The sequence below is a fragment of the Canis lupus genome, chromosome 22 (assembly GCF_011100685.1).
Source record: "Canis lupus familiaris isolate Mischka breed German Shepherd chromosome 22, alternate assembly UU_Cfam_GSD_1.0, whole genome shotgun sequence".
Lineage (NCBI taxonomy): Eukaryota > Metazoa > Chordata > Mammalia > Carnivora > Canidae > Canis > Canis lupus.
In genome coordinates, this window is record NC_049243.1 from 48,122,913 (window position 1) to 48,138,572 (window position 15,660).

Here is a 15,660-nt window from a genome sequence, read left to right on the forward strand (position 1 = left end):
GGGTGAGGTGTCTGAGAAGCAAGGGTGACAGCAAATAGCTCCTTTCTGGCCCTTGCAGGGGTCCACCCCCTGTTCCCCGCAGGAGCTCCCTGGCTAAGGAAGTGGGAAATGTCAGAGAGTCTTTGGAATATGTTCAGTATACTGAAATGTGTGAGTCAAAAAATATCTTAGGCCTGAGAATGGATGCTCAGATTTGGGAAACAAATGGATACCCCAGACACAGATCCTCTTCCTGAATAAGAACCTAAGATCTATTAAATACATTTTTAAAAAATACAGTGGGTAAAGGATGAGCTATTCCATAAAAAGGGCTGAGATCAGGAAGTTTTTTGGAAGTAAAGATTCATTTAAATACTTGCTTCAGCACTTCATTCACTGATATAAATTCTAACTGCATTAGGGAGACAAGAATTTCAATTAAATCTCTAAAAGAGAAACCTAGAAGAAAATATAGCTAAATATTTATGTAGTTTCTGGATAGGAAGGACTTTTTTTTCTTTTTTTAAAAATTTAAATTCAATTTGCCAACATATAGTATAACACCCAGTGCTCATCGCATCCCAGTGTCCTCCTTAATTCCCATCACCCAGTCACCCCATCACCTCCCCTTCTGCAGCCCTTTGTTTGTTTGGGAAGGACTTTTTTTTTTGGGGGGGGGGAAGGACTTTTTAAACATAAAAGTTATAGGAATATAATTGCAAAAGAAAAGATCAATAGATTTGACTACATAAAATTTAAACTTATTTGTCAAGAAATCATAACTGCAAGGTGTGTCAAACAGGGCGGGAGGTGGAGCTGATGCCAAATGTGATAGGCAACAAGTTTGTATCTTCAATACAGTGACTAGATTGATCCTCCAATGTAAAGCAACCAGAAAACTGAATAAATTATATAAAAATAATAGTTTAACCCAATACACTGGATATCAGGCAACAAGGGATACCAGTGATCTCCAAGAGATGGGACACAAGCAAGATAAACCTATTTTCCCAAGTTATTGCCTTGGAAGCATTTCTGGGGAGAGGGGTTACAAGGAGAGTCCAGCAGTCTCCCTAAATTGAGAAGACTAAGTTAGGAGTCTAAGGACACCAAGCAGCTAGAATTTGCAGAACAGAACAGCAGAGAAGAGAGCCACTCAGAGAGAAAACTCTGGAGACCCACAGAGGGTCTCCTGATGTATTCAGCAGAATACTAATCAGCACTCAGGCGTAAGGAAACCATCTGAGCCTGGGGAAAGACTCACCATGAAGGATTAGAGGGAATAGGTACTCAACAGTCACACAGCTAGCAAAAACTGTGTTCCCGCCAGCCAGATTGGAAAGCCTCACAGGGCACTGGAGAAGATTCAGGAGAGTCTGGCTATCAGTGGTGGCTCAAAGTTAACCCAATTCCAGTGATTCTCAACCATGGATAATTTTTTTTCCTCCAGGAGACCTTTGCAAAGCCTGTAGATATTTTTTGTTGTCACGATTTAATGGAGGGAGAGGTGCTAGTGTCCAGTGGGTAAAAGGTAGGGATGCCACTAAATATCCTACAAAAAGAAAAGGATTCTCCACTTCAAAATGGCAATAGTGCTAATAATCAGAACTGTCTTGTTGAAATGCTATTTAGGCTCTCCCTAAAAGCAAGACAGAAAGTTTCAGACTATTTCCAAGCTCCATTCGTAACTATGTCCCAGAACAAAGCTCATGAATATTGATAGGAATAAAAAAGGTAAAATTCACAATACCTGGCGTTCAGTAAAGAATTACCAGGCATGAAAAGAAGTAGAAAAATATGATCCATAATGAGGAGAAAATCAGTCTCTTGTAACTGACCCAGAACTAACATAGATATATTTAGCTGACAAGAACATTGAACAGGTATTATAACTGTACTTTTCTGTAAGACAGAAAAAAAAAGACTAAGATTGAACTGCTGGTGATTAAAAATGCAATTTCTGAGATGAAAAACACGCCAGATGGGATTAACAGCAAGACTTTGCAAACAAAAGATGAATAAACTTAAAGAAGTAGCAATAGAAACTACCCAAAAAAGGAACACAGGAAAAAAAAAAAAAAAAACAGCCCAAACTTTTAAAAATGAGCATAGTATCAGCAAGCTGTGGAACAATTTTAAGTAGCCTAATATGTGCTTAATTGAAGTCTCCAAAGTGGGAAATAACAGAAAAGAAAACATTAGAAGAGGGGTAGCTGGCTGGCTCAGTCAGTGGAGCATGCAACTCTTGATCTCAAAGTCATGAATTCAAACCCCATACTGGCCATGGACCTACTTAAAAACTATATATGTAGTATAAGAAACAATAGTCAAAATTTTTCTGAAGTTGATATATGATATAAATCCACATGTTCAAAAAGTTCAATGAATTCCAAGCTTAATAAACATTTAAAAAATGACAAGGCGCATCCTAATCAAATTGTTTAAAATAAGCTTAAAAGCAACCAGAGGAAAAGATATGTTAAGGATAGATGAACAAAGAGACCAATGGTAGAAAGTTTCTCATCAAAAACAATGCAAGCAAAAAAAAAAAAAAAACCACTGGAGGGACCTCATTAATATACTCCACCCACCTCCCCACCCCCAAATTCTATTAACCTAGGATTCTATACCCAAGGAGAACACCTTTCAAACATTCTGGTTAAACAGAGACTCTTACATTGAATAGAGACTCATTAAGTCTGAATGAATTTGTCCAGCAGACCCATACGATTTGAAATGCTAAAGGGAGTCCTTCAGGCAGAAGGAAGATGGTAGTGAATAGAAATAGAGATTCACACAAAGGAATGAAGAGAGCTGAGATAGTAAGTGCATGGTGCTCTGTGACTTAGTCTGCAAGCTCTAAAGAGGAGGGTCTCTGTGAACTTCAAAGTCTGTGTTAGGAGCATTGGTCCTAGAGAAACATGTGTGCCAGTACCATTTAAAGTCGGGCTAATTGCTGGCCATTCCAATGCATATGAGAAAAAGGAAATATGGGTGCTACAGGGTGATGTGATGATAGCACCCTTTGAGGAGTACATTTTCCTTCTACAACAGAGGAGTAATAGGTTTTATGCAATGTATCATCCTTGTCTTTACTCAAGAGATATTTTTGGTAACGATCAGAATGAAGGCTTGTCACTTTTTTTTTTAATTTTCAGACTATAACAAGTCAAAAATTTCATGATTCCTCCATGGCCAGCTAATCAAGCTACTCATCTAGGCTGGATAAATTTATTTTTTTTAAAGATTTTATTTATTTATTCACGAGAGACACACACACACAGAGAGAGAGAGAGAGAGAGGCAGAGAGCAGAGACACAGGCAGAGGGAGAAGCAGGCTCCATGCAGGGAGCCCGACGTGGGACTCGATCCTAGGTCTCCAGGATCACGCCCTGGGCTGAAGGCAGCGCTAAACCGCTGAGCCCATAGGCTGGATAAATTTAAAAGCCACACTGTAATTTGATTCATTGTGCATTGATTTGTTCCACAAATAATTTATTCACTTGACAAAGTGAGCACCTGCTATATACTAGACATTATGCCAGTGCTGTAAATACAAGAGTGAATAAGGACATAGTTAGTCTCTGACCTTTCGGTGCTTATTTACCTAAGATTCTAATGATTTCTGACCTTCACAGATTTGCTACATCTTTAAAATCACACCAGATGGGTAAAGTATAGAACGTCTTTTAAATGGCTCCGATAAACACATCCTGATTTCCTCAAAATTTCCCACCATCTCAACTTCTTCATGCCTGATGATCCACCACCCCTTTGTCTTCAGGCTTTGTCCCCTGTACTAGCATCCACAGAACAGAGTTGAGGGTAGGGTAGGGAACACAATGTGGGGAAGGAGGAACATCTCAATCTCATACATTTTCACGTTCATCTGTAAGAATGTACCAGTGCCTTCTTTGTTGGGATCAGATTCTGAGGAACAGACATCTAAACTGTGAGACCCTCAGGACATTTGGTTGCTGGAGGTAGGTTGACGGAGGGGAGAGGCCTTGGAGCGGGAAGACTATAAAGAGAGCCTCAGTTCTGTCCAGTGTTGGTTATGTGCCAGGACAGACCAGTAATGGAGCACTAAGTCCACATTTTTCCTAAAGTTAGTCCCAAATGCTCCATGCCTAGCTAGCAGACACTTCTATCTCCTGTCACTCTCTCTTGTTTAGTTTTTGGCTATCCCCATCAACAGCAAGGTTCTTGAGGGTGTTAGCTCTGCTTTCTCACATCTTTACAGAAGGCAGCTTGGCAAAGTGCAAAGAACAATGAGGTGATTTAAAGTCGCCCCCTGTCATTTAGTGTGCAGCTTTGGTAAGCCTTCTGTCAAGTGTAAATCCTTCTTTGCCAGGTTATTATGGGAAACCAATGACTTGATAAATGTAAAGTGTCTTATAAGTTCCCAAGAAGCTTACCACTACTTTTTCCATATAATAAAAACAGTAATATTGAGCATTCTGTGTATAATGCCAGGTACTCTTACAAATGCTTTTTAAAAAAAGCAACCCTTTAAGGTTGATAGCATTGTTATCCTCATTTTCAGATGAGAAAACTGAAAAAGGGGTTGAATACATTGCCCACTGAAGGTCCTACAGTGAGTCAATGGCAGAAGAGGGACTTCTTTTATTTACTACTTTTCTTTGATTTTCTTTTGTGCCTAGCAGAGTGTATTACACACAAAGCATGTAGTAAATATTGATTATGTAATTAAGCCTGCTTATACTGTTCGTAGGGAAACAACTATCTTTCCCTTTGTGAGCTCCTCCACCGTAATGGGATTTTACTGCATATTTATGTTTAAAGAACATAACATACCCCAGGGTTTACCAGAAGTCCTATAATTCTTTGCTCTGTGTAACAGGGTATTACCATACTTAAGGTCAAGCAACATTAACACTTTTCTTTCAAATTGCCCACCCTTTGTCACTGGTTGTGAATAAGTCTCCTCCCTGGTAGTTAGTATTTAAAACCTCTCATCTGATTTTCTGTCACCTGAGAATCTCAACCTGGAAATAGTTGAGGGCGGTAGACTCATGGCATGATGTCTGTATCGACCTCCTTGCATCTCAGTCTAAGGCCAGTTCGTGATGGCCCTGAGGCACTTTATTCACTACAATGACAACACTGCTCCTTCCGGGTTTTCTCTCCCCTTCGTCCTTGAATACAGATTTGTGGTTTCCAAGTTGCAATATTTACCACAATCCTAAAAGATATTTATTGTTTTTATCTGCAGGTAAAGGCTCTGGAGCAAAGAAGCCAAATATAAAATGTGTTTCTTTGCAGGCTCGACTTCAAAACGAACACAAATCCAGTTTGTTTCTCCTGTTTCTCCTGTCTTCCCATGACAGCTCCTGTGACTTGTTTAAAACAATCTTACTGTCCTCCCTAAAATAACACTCCCCAAAATTAGAACTTCAGAGTTCATATTTTACATATGAGGAATCAGATGTCCAGGGAGGAGGATGTGGCTTTTCCAGGATCATAGGCCTATTCGCAGCAGAGGTTGGCGAGATTCCAGATGTTCTGAATTCCCAGTGAACCATGCTGTGTTACCTCAAAGAGCTCACTTGGTCCTAACTTGGTAACCATGATCCCCATGTGTCTGGTGGACCCAGGTCTTAAGGAAGCAATCCTAAAATGCTGGTGGGAGCATTCCCTCTCCAAGGATTGCAGGTGACCCCAAGGGGATGAAGAGGGGCTTGTCAAAATTCTGGTTCCTGGTCCCCTGACATTTTCAGTCATTTCTATGTATTAAAAATTTGAAAATTACACAGACTCAAGAGCTTAAAATCTCTACCAACAAATGAGACCTTCCGAGCAATGAGAATGCTGCAAAAACAGGGGCAGAGCATTATCCTATTTGTGTCAGGTTGGGGATATTTTCTCACTCATCATTGGCCAAGGAAGTTTGGTCGCCTCTTGCCTTTCTGGTTTTCATTTTGAAAATATCATATCAGATTAAATTAAAGGTATCACCAGCCTCGTGTTTTGCTTGGTACTTAAAGCTACCTGGGAGGACCTCTGGACATCACACTGAGTGTTTGGACCATGAGCTCTGCCTGGTTTGATCCCCTGCACTCTGGCTTCTTGTAAGAAATGATTGTTTGTGTCAAGTCTTACAGCATCAGCCCTGGAGTGCCAGTAAGTGCAGCCCCACCAAGCCAAGCATACATCTGTCTCATCAGTTCTCATATTCATGCCAGAAAATTCTCAGCTATGCCCGAAATTCCCAAGAAGTTTCAGTGTTCTTGGAGCATCTGAAGTGGAGGGAGCAAACCCAAAATAAAAAAACACTGGCGACCGATGAGCCAAGTGAAGAGCTTGTGTGTTTGAGGGCACTGATAAATCTCTCCCTCTGACATCCTCACTATCACCCTCATCTACACCTGCAGATGCTGCATCCTGCTGGTGCATTTGATTGAATCTGTGGAGCAGACAGCTGGCACCAGCTCCATTGTGAAGGGGATGGTGGAGTGGGTGGGAGGGAGGGGGAGATTCATCAAGAGAAGGAAGAGAAGGACCTTATCTGCTTTCCCAGGCTTTTACCTCCTGGCTTTAGGGCCATCCCTTCTGTTCTGCTCCACAGGTTTCTGTTTTAAATTAGCACTAAATGAAACAGAATTAAAATATGATGAAGTAGCCTTTGGGTGACTCTGCTTTGCATTTAAATCCTTGAAAAACATTGCAATTCCAAATTCTGAGTGACTTTCTAGTTCAAGGAATAACTTGACTTTGAGGATAAGAGTGGTTTTTATGACTTCCTTTAAGGAAAGAAGAAAGAATTGTTAAATTTAACAAGAAAGAACGTGAAGAGTTGAAGAGGAAAGTCTACTTCAGCCACATAGCCACTGGTACCTTACCTCTGAGTCCATTTATGAAAAGGAGAGGAATCTGGAGTATAGATTTGACCTTTCTTAAGAGTTGAAGAAGATTAGCAATATAGTTGTAGTCTTTAGACTGGGCCTATCTGATACCTGCCAACTCTATGATAGGTGACCATAAGACCAGTTCAGATTGGATGTGCTACCAAAAGAGTTTTTGAGATTAAAAAAACACCCTACCCAATTCCCTCATCTACCCCTCCAATCATCTTTACCGAAGCTCACAAATGTTAGGTGTCTTGTCCAACATTGTCCTGCTGGGTGGCAGTAAACCAACTGCCACCATTAGCCAACACTTGGTGGTCTGTCTGTCAATTCTGTTACACTGTCTACCACAAAGTTCAAGGCTCCCACGTTGAAAAACCAAAGCCACTAAGATAAAGCCTCAAGAACCCTAAGAATTGTAGACTCCATGATCTGAATGATATAAACAAGTCTCTTGACTCTTGACAGCTGATAGATTCATTATAAAGTCTTGGGTTTAGAAACATTCCTTCTAAGGTGATCATTCTTCTTGAAAATGTACCCTTCTTTGCACAGGTTGACTGTGCACACAGGCACATTTTTGTCATAGGAATATCATAGGAAGCCTCACTCCTTCCAAAGAGTTATGAAGCCATAATCCAGGAGGATGCTTACATGAGGAAAATCCTCAAATTTTAACAGCACTTCGAAGAGAAAGAGAAAGGCCACTGCTGATTACAGTTACTGAGGAATTAAGTCCTGTGTCTGTTAGCAGACAGGGAAGGGTATCTTGGATTCTCAGAGAACAATAGTGGGGGAGGGAATCCCTTCTATACAGTAGGTGTTCAGAAAGGCAATTCTCTTGGGAAGACTTACGAAGCAGGAACATTCAGTATCACTGATGCCAGGGAGGAGGTCAGTGATTGGCTACAAATGTAGCATGAGGTCTCAAGCTCAACTGAACAGTCACACAACTGAGCACATCTGAAAAACAAAGTTTACACCCAAAAGGAAAATAGATTAAGGGGCATGATAGACTATAAAAGAATGAATAAATATAAATAATGAAAAAATTTTCATCCTTAGACAATAAGTAAAAGATATATTGTTTGTATCAAATTGAAAAACAACTTTTTAAAAAGATTTTGTTTATTTATTTGAGAGAGGGAAAGAGAGCATAAGTGGGGTAGAGCAGAGAGAGAGGGAGAAGCAGGCTCCCAGCTGAACGAGGAGCCCAACGTTCTCCTTCAGCTGAGGAGCCCAGCTCATGACCTGAGCTGAAGGCAGATGTTTTACCAACTGAGCCACCCAGGCACCCCAATTTTTAAATTATAATTTTCAGGGTGCCTGGGTGGCTCCGTTGGTTAAGTGTCTTGGGTCTTGATTTTAACTCAGGTCATGATCTCAGGGTCATGGGATGGAGCCCAGTGATTCTTGAGATTTTGTCTCCATCTCCCTCTGCCCTTCTCCCCCTACTTCATGCATGCACTTGAGAGCTCTCTTACTCTCAAATAAATAAATAAATAAATAAATAAATAAATAAATATTTTTAAGAAATAAATAAATTACAATTCTTTGTCTACAGTTTTCTTATTTCATTCTGGCAGTAGGGGGAACCTCAGTGGCTCAATTGGTTAAGCATCTGCCTTTGGGTCAGGTCATGATCTTAGGATCCTGGGATCAAGCCCTGCATCAGCTCCCTGTTCAGTAGGGAGTGTACTTCTGCCTCTCCCACTCCCCCTGCTTGTGCTCTCTTTCTCTGTCTCTCTCTCTCAAATAAATAAATATTAAAAAAAAAAAGAAAGCAACTGTAAGTATTATGGGCCTTAAATATATTCATGTTCTTTAATTTGGAGATTTAATCATCTCTGGAAATTTCCCATAATGAAACAATGAGTATACACAAAGATTAATATATAAGCATGTTATTGATATATTTATAACAGTCCAATAATAAGCAATTGTCTAATAGAAGACAATTTGTTGAATATTTAGCAATATTCAGTTGCCTAAGTGAATCAGTGAAACTATGAATATCAAGCAACCTTAAAAATGTGTGAAGAATAACTACCTTTGATTGTGCCCTTACTCTGTGATAAATTGGTTTGGAGAATGTGACAAAAGAATTTAGCTGTACTGGGGCACCTGGGTGGCTCAGTCAGGTAAGCATCTGCCTTCAGTTCAGGTCATGATCTCAGGGTCCTAGGATGGAGCCCTGCATCAGGCACCCCACAGGGAGCCTGCTTCTCTCCCTCTGCCTGTGTATCTGCTTTTCTCTCTATGTCTCCCATGAATGAATGAATGAATGAATGAATGAATGAATGAATAAATAAATAAATAAATAAATAAAATCTCTAAAAAAAAATCTAGCCATATTATAGATGTGGAAAATTTCACTGAAGGTAGAATGAGAATAGGGTGCTGGCCTAAATAACACTGGAAATGAAGAGTCTATAAGACAAAGGGCAAAAGAAACTGTACCTAAGCCCATCTAGCTGATAAAGGTCTTTCCCACAAGAGTATGGATTAGCAATTCTGAAACCATTACACATGTGCACAGTAATTTAATAATTAAGCAAATGTCAGATAATGATGGGAGTGAAGTTTCTCATTATTAGAGTGAGAGATTACAAATAAGCAAAGGAAGAAGTTTAGATTGATCCATGTGATAATGGATTGAGCTGAAGACAGCAGTATAAACTCCTATCTAGCTTAATACAGATACAGATGGTTACATATAGAAATATTTATCTGTTAGATAAGGGGATCTAGAAACTAAGACATGCCAATAGCAACAAGCACACCCAGCATCCAGTTCATTGTTTCTAGGACCGTCTCTGTAAAAGGAACCAGGGCTCATTGGAGAAATGACTGATTCTAGAACTGGGGCAAGAAACATACAGGAAGAGCATCTCATTACTCCAGAAGGTAAGGTAGGGCTAAAACAAGTGAATAAACAACAACTTTCCAATGATGGAGGAATGCCAAAGGGACACAGGAGACAACTAAAAGACCTCCCAGTGCTCAAAGCTGGCACAATTAGAGCAACAATATAAATATAGTATTGGATTATAAACCAACATATAATATTGATATAATATTATCAGCATTATAATGTGAACTACTAAATATTGAATCCATACTGATATAAATAAATGATTGAATAAATAAATAAATGTGGGACAAGAAACTAATCTCCCATGCAGAAGTATTCCAAATAATTTATGCAGATAACTCAATTCTCAAAGAGGTGAAGCCATTAAATGTGGATTACAAAAACTGAATTCTGGGATCCCTGGGTGACGCCTGCCTTTGGCCCAGGGCGCGATCCTGGAGACCCGGGATCGAATCCCACATCGGGCTCCCGGTGCATGGAGCCTGCTTCTCCCTCTGCCTGTGTCTCTGCCTCTCTCTCTCTCTGTGACTATCATGAATAAATAAATAAAATCTTTAAAAAAAAAAAACAAAAACTGAATTCTTTCCAGAGAGTACAGTACACAAAAGCAGAGGAAAAAAGAGTAACTTTACAGCAGAAAAACCTGTTAAACACTACTCAGCCAGGTGATGAAGGTCAACATCAAAAGTTAGGTCATGTTGATTGTATGTACCCTTGATATAATGTGACGATGACAACACCTATTTCTGTGGTTTTCCTCCCCAGAATCCAGAACCACAGTATAAACATGAGAAAAACATGAGATGAATCCTAACTGAGTGGCATTCTACAATATATTTGACAAGTATTTTTGTTTCTCAAAACTGTCAATGTTGTCAAATACAAGGAAAGTCTGAGAAACTGTCAAAATCAATAGCAACCTAAGGAAACACGACCACTAAATGTAATGTAGCATCCTGGATGTGCTCCTGGGTCAGTAAAATGACATTAAGGTAAAATGGAGGAAATAGCAATAAAGTATGGATTTTAGTTAATAATATATCAATACTGGCTCATTTGTAGCAAACGTATATACTCATCTAAGATGTTAATATAGGCACACCTGGATGGCTCAGTGGTTGAGCGTCTGCCTTCGGCCTGGGGTGTGATCCCTGAGTCCTGGGATGGAGTCCCACAACGGGCTCCCCTGCAGGGAGCCTGATTTTCCATCTGCCTGTGTCTCTGCCTCTCTCTGTGTCTCTCACAAATAAATAAATAAATAAATAAAATCTTAAATAAATATATAATGTTAATAATAGAGAAAAATGGCTTCCAGGTATATGGGAGATCTCTGTACCTTCTATCCAACAATCCTGTAAATCTAAAACTGTTCTAAAATAAAAAGACTATTAGGGTAACTGAGTGGCTCAGTTGGTTAAGTGTCTGACTTTTGATTTCAGCTCAGGTCATGATCTCAGAGTCATGAGTTGGAGTCCTGCATCGAGCTCCATGCTCAGCAGGATATCTGCTTGTCCCTCTCCCTCTGCCCTTCCCCCCACCTGCACATACTCTCTCTCTCTCAAACAAATAAATAAAATCTTTTAAAAAAATAAAATAGAAAGCTTATTAACAGGAGCAACAACAAAAGCTAATTATCAGTGCTAGGTAATGTTCAGGAAGGGATGGTTAATGGGCATTTAATCTGCTCTCCCATTGCACACTTGGTTGAAATCCTTTATAGGAGTCATATTCAGGTTTGAACAGGTGCCCTTCATAAACCCAACCATAAATTTGTCTGGTCTCAACGTTATAGCTTCACTAGGATTCCTGGAAGCTGAGAAAGTTTGTTCTGACCCTGCCCTTCTTTATTATTTCAATCTACATTACAATCATATGGCGCTTGAAAATATGAGATACTTCAACTGCCCATTTCTCCACTGTGCTCCTCCCATACCTCCAGAGTTTTAGTAATATACCTGAACCACCTCATTACTTCAGTGTAACCAAGAGGAAATTAGTACTAAAGCCACATTAATTATTAATTGAGGATCTTTTATCAAATGGAAAATGGGAATTACCAGGTACTTATCTGTACCTTAATAGAGTAACTCTAACTATTGTGAAAACAGCCTCTGTGGATCTCAGGACTGCCCCTCCCCTTTCCCCCATCCTGCATTTCCGTGACTGATTCTTCACCACAGGATCTCAGATGAAAGAATTAAGTGTGGTAACAACAATATTGAAAGTGACAATGAAAACACATAACATTCATTGAGGGCTTACTATGTGCCAGGTACTGTTCTATTTGGTTTTTTGTTTTTGTTTGTTTTTGTTTGTTTGTTTTTGTTTTTGTTTTTAAGCAATCTGTCTATACCCAACAGAACTCAAACTCACAACCCGAAAGTCAAGAGTCACATGCTCTACCAACTGAGCTGGCCTGACGCCCCTGGTTATTTGTTTTTTAACTAAGAATAAGCTGCATCCAGAAGAGTGCAAGCAAGCAAAACTACTTGCTCCTGCCCATGACTCAGTTATGCTATTCCAGCAAACTCCTACATAATTAATTATTAGTCAAATAACAATGTTCAAGTCACTCTCAGGTATGAACAAACATCCCCACTTTGATACATTAAAAAGTCCAGTCCAATTTTATATCAAAGTTTCAATCTCTCAGTTTGAAGCTTCTCCTCCGACCAAAGCTCAGGCTTGACTCAGACTGAAGAAACTATCTATGGAAAAAGGAGGATGAAGCATGAGCTTCTTCCATTCTGATTTCTTCTTCTTCATTCACCATCTGCCTCTAACTATGGTTGCCCAACAATCCCAGGGCCTAGGAAGGAGCAGATAAGGCTTTACCTGACTAGTACTGATATAACCTGGTTCTGGTATTTTCGTGGGGGTGGCCTATCCCCAAATGCTTGCTCTTATCGAGCACTTTGAGATTCCTCCAATAGGAACTTACTATTGACAGTACCTGACTAGCCTCTTGGAGTTCCTCCTGCTTGTAGCAGAATATCATAACTTAGCACCTACTTATAGCAGACTATTCCACAGGATTCTCTCCATTACAATCATGTAGCTCTACCTGGCAGATCTCTAGAATGGGGCCCTTTCAAGATGACTAAAAGAAAACCTGCTTACTTTCCATGGGGTCCACTCCACCTTGTGGAAAACACTGTCTCATTTCTCACCTTTGGTGAAAGCCACCCTCCTCCACTGCAGCCTGTGCTCCCTTCTTAACCATCAGAAGCAGATCTGAGCGTTTAAGACTTTGCTCTTCTCCACTAATCCTCCCTCTCCTATGTTCAATCTTGGAGGTGGAAAGTGCAGCTACAAAGTGTGGGAGAAAGTAGAAAGAAGAGAGGAGGAAGCAAAGGAACCAAATACGTCCTCACTTCATCTTCCCTATAATAGATTTCTAAGTATGTGTCAAGTGGGGAATAGAGTAACATTTGTGTTTAACGAGTTCTTGAAGTTTTGACATCAGACAGATTGGGCTCAATATTTTACTTTGTGAAAATAAAACTGAACCACAAAGAGATACCACCTCACACCATATGGAAGATTACTATTTTTTTTAAATCCAGAAAATAACAAGTGTTGGCAAAGATGTGGAGAAATTGGAACCCCATGCACTGTGGCTGAGAATGTAAAATGGTGTTGCCACTATAAAGAACAGAATGGAAGTTCCTCAAAAAAACAAAAAAAAAATGGAATTATAATATGATTCAGGAATTACACTTCTGGGGATGTACCCAAAAGACCTGAAAGCAGGGTCTTGAAGAGATTATTTGTGTGGCCACGTTCATAACAACATTATTCACAATCGCCAAAAGCATGAAGCAACTCAAATGTCCATCATGAATAGATAAACAAAATGTAGTGTATACATACCATGGGATATTATTCAGGTTTTAGAAAAAAGGAAATTTGGGTACATGCTATAACATGGATGAAATAAGGACTTGCAAAGTGAAATAAGTCAATCACAAAATGACAAATACTGTATAATTCCACTTATATGAGAATAGTTAAATGTGTAGAGACAGAAAATAGAATGGTGGTCGCCAGGAACCAGGGGGAAGGGGAATGGGGAGTAATTGTTTAATGGGTATAGAGCATCAGTTCTGTAAGATTAAAAGAGTTCTGGAGATGCATGGTGCTGATGGCCACACAGCAATATGAATGTACTTAATACTACTGAATTGTACACTTAAAAACCGTCAAGACGATGAATTGCATATTATGTATATTTCACCACATTAAAACATTTTAAGAACTGAAAATGCAGCCCTACTAAAATAATAAAATTGTGATTAACCAAAAAACTCTGATATATTAATATATGAAAATAAAGCATTTAAACAACTAGGGAAGCAATGAGATCAGCTCTAGGGGAGACTCAACATAGAGCTATTGAAAGGCAGTAGTAAGAGAGGGGGGTAAATCTTCTTCATTATTTACTCCCACATTAAGTACAGCCTGTTCCAAGGCCTAATTACTTGCACTAATTTTTCCCTCACACCAGTTTTATGAGATAGAGTAGAACGATAAATTTTCTGGAGAAATAAACTGTTCTTAAATGATACATTCTGACCTGCCATTAAAGGAAACCCATTTTACTTGGTATTATCTGTATAGATCTTTGGGAGACCAAGCCTCCCTTCTAGTGACTGTTGAAGTAGAATTCAAAATGGTGTGAGGGACACCTGGGTGGCTCAGTGGTTGAGTGTCTGCCTTTGGCTCAGGGCATGATCCCAGAATCCCGGAATCGAGTCGCTTATCAGGCTCCCTGCATGGAGTCTGCTTCTCCTTCTGCCTCTGTCTCTGCCTCTCTCTCTGTGTGTGTCTCGCGTGAATAAATAAATAATTTTTTTTAAATGGTGCGTTTCAAGTGGAGGAGATATTCTGGGGGAGCTCCCAATAAGGTATCTGAAAGTAATCAATCAGTCTTAAGGTGGAAATGAGATGGAAGAAATTGATCATTGAACATTCATCACCCAAAATCTACCTCCTTCTGGAGGAAAATGGGTTTAGATACCAATTGGCTTATAAATCCAATGAAGCTCCAGGTATAATGGGCTGCCTTAGGTCCTGACACTGGATAGAGTAACCACTCATCCATTGTGTCCTTATGGCAATGGATTAATTTTTGTTTTCCATGTCCACTGTGTCAAATCCTGAGACTGTCTTTGGCCTGCTTTATCAAATTATAGCTGTTATCCTAGTCATGCCTCTTACAATCTATATGGAGTAATTTGTAGGATTAAGTCAGCAGGATTCATTGCCGTTGTTTCTATTTCTGGTTTCTATTTACTAGCATTTTTAGGAACTGGAGAGCTAAAAAGTTTTTATTTCAATCACCCCTTTCTGGAAATTCTTGCCAAAAGACACTTAAGCTTCTAATATTCCCTATTTAGACAAGAGGTTCACTTCAAATGGCAAAAAGAGTCTTTTTCTTCCATTAAATCCAGAAAATACTGAAGTCTTCCTATTTTTTCTTGAGTATTGATTCAACTGTTAAGGAGTCATAGGGAATATCAAGATCTTCGAAAACAGAACCAGGAAATTGAAATGGAAGCAAACAATCGATGGGTATTAAGCTGGTTACTTTGTACTCTGTGGAATATAAATGCAAAGTCTTTGTCAATCTGTCCTTATAAAGAGAGTGAAACTGGTCACATTGAGGATTTTAGCTATCTATTGCTGTGTAACAAATTATCCAAAAACTTCCCATCTTAAAACAATAAGCATTTATTATTGCATGGTTTCTGTGCATCAGGAATTCAAGTGTGGCTTAGCTAAATGGTTCTGGCTCAAAGGCTCTCATAAAGTCACAGTCAAGATATTGGCTAGGGCTGCAGTCATCTCAAGACTCAATTTGGGCTGGAGAACCTACTTCCAAGACGGTGCACTCTCATGGCTATTGAAAGCGTTAGTTCCTTGATGTTGTCAGGA

At 39.5% G+C, this 15,660-nt stretch overlaps 1 long non-coding RNA gene across 1 annotated transcript in view; it reads right to left on the reverse strand.

Annotated features, from left to right (window-relative positions):
- The window catches only part of LOC106557555, a 53,427-nt gene that overhangs the window by 17,219 nt on the left and 20,548 nt on the right, over nucleotides 1-15,660 (reverse strand). The gene's annotated exons all lie outside the window — the stretch shown is intronic.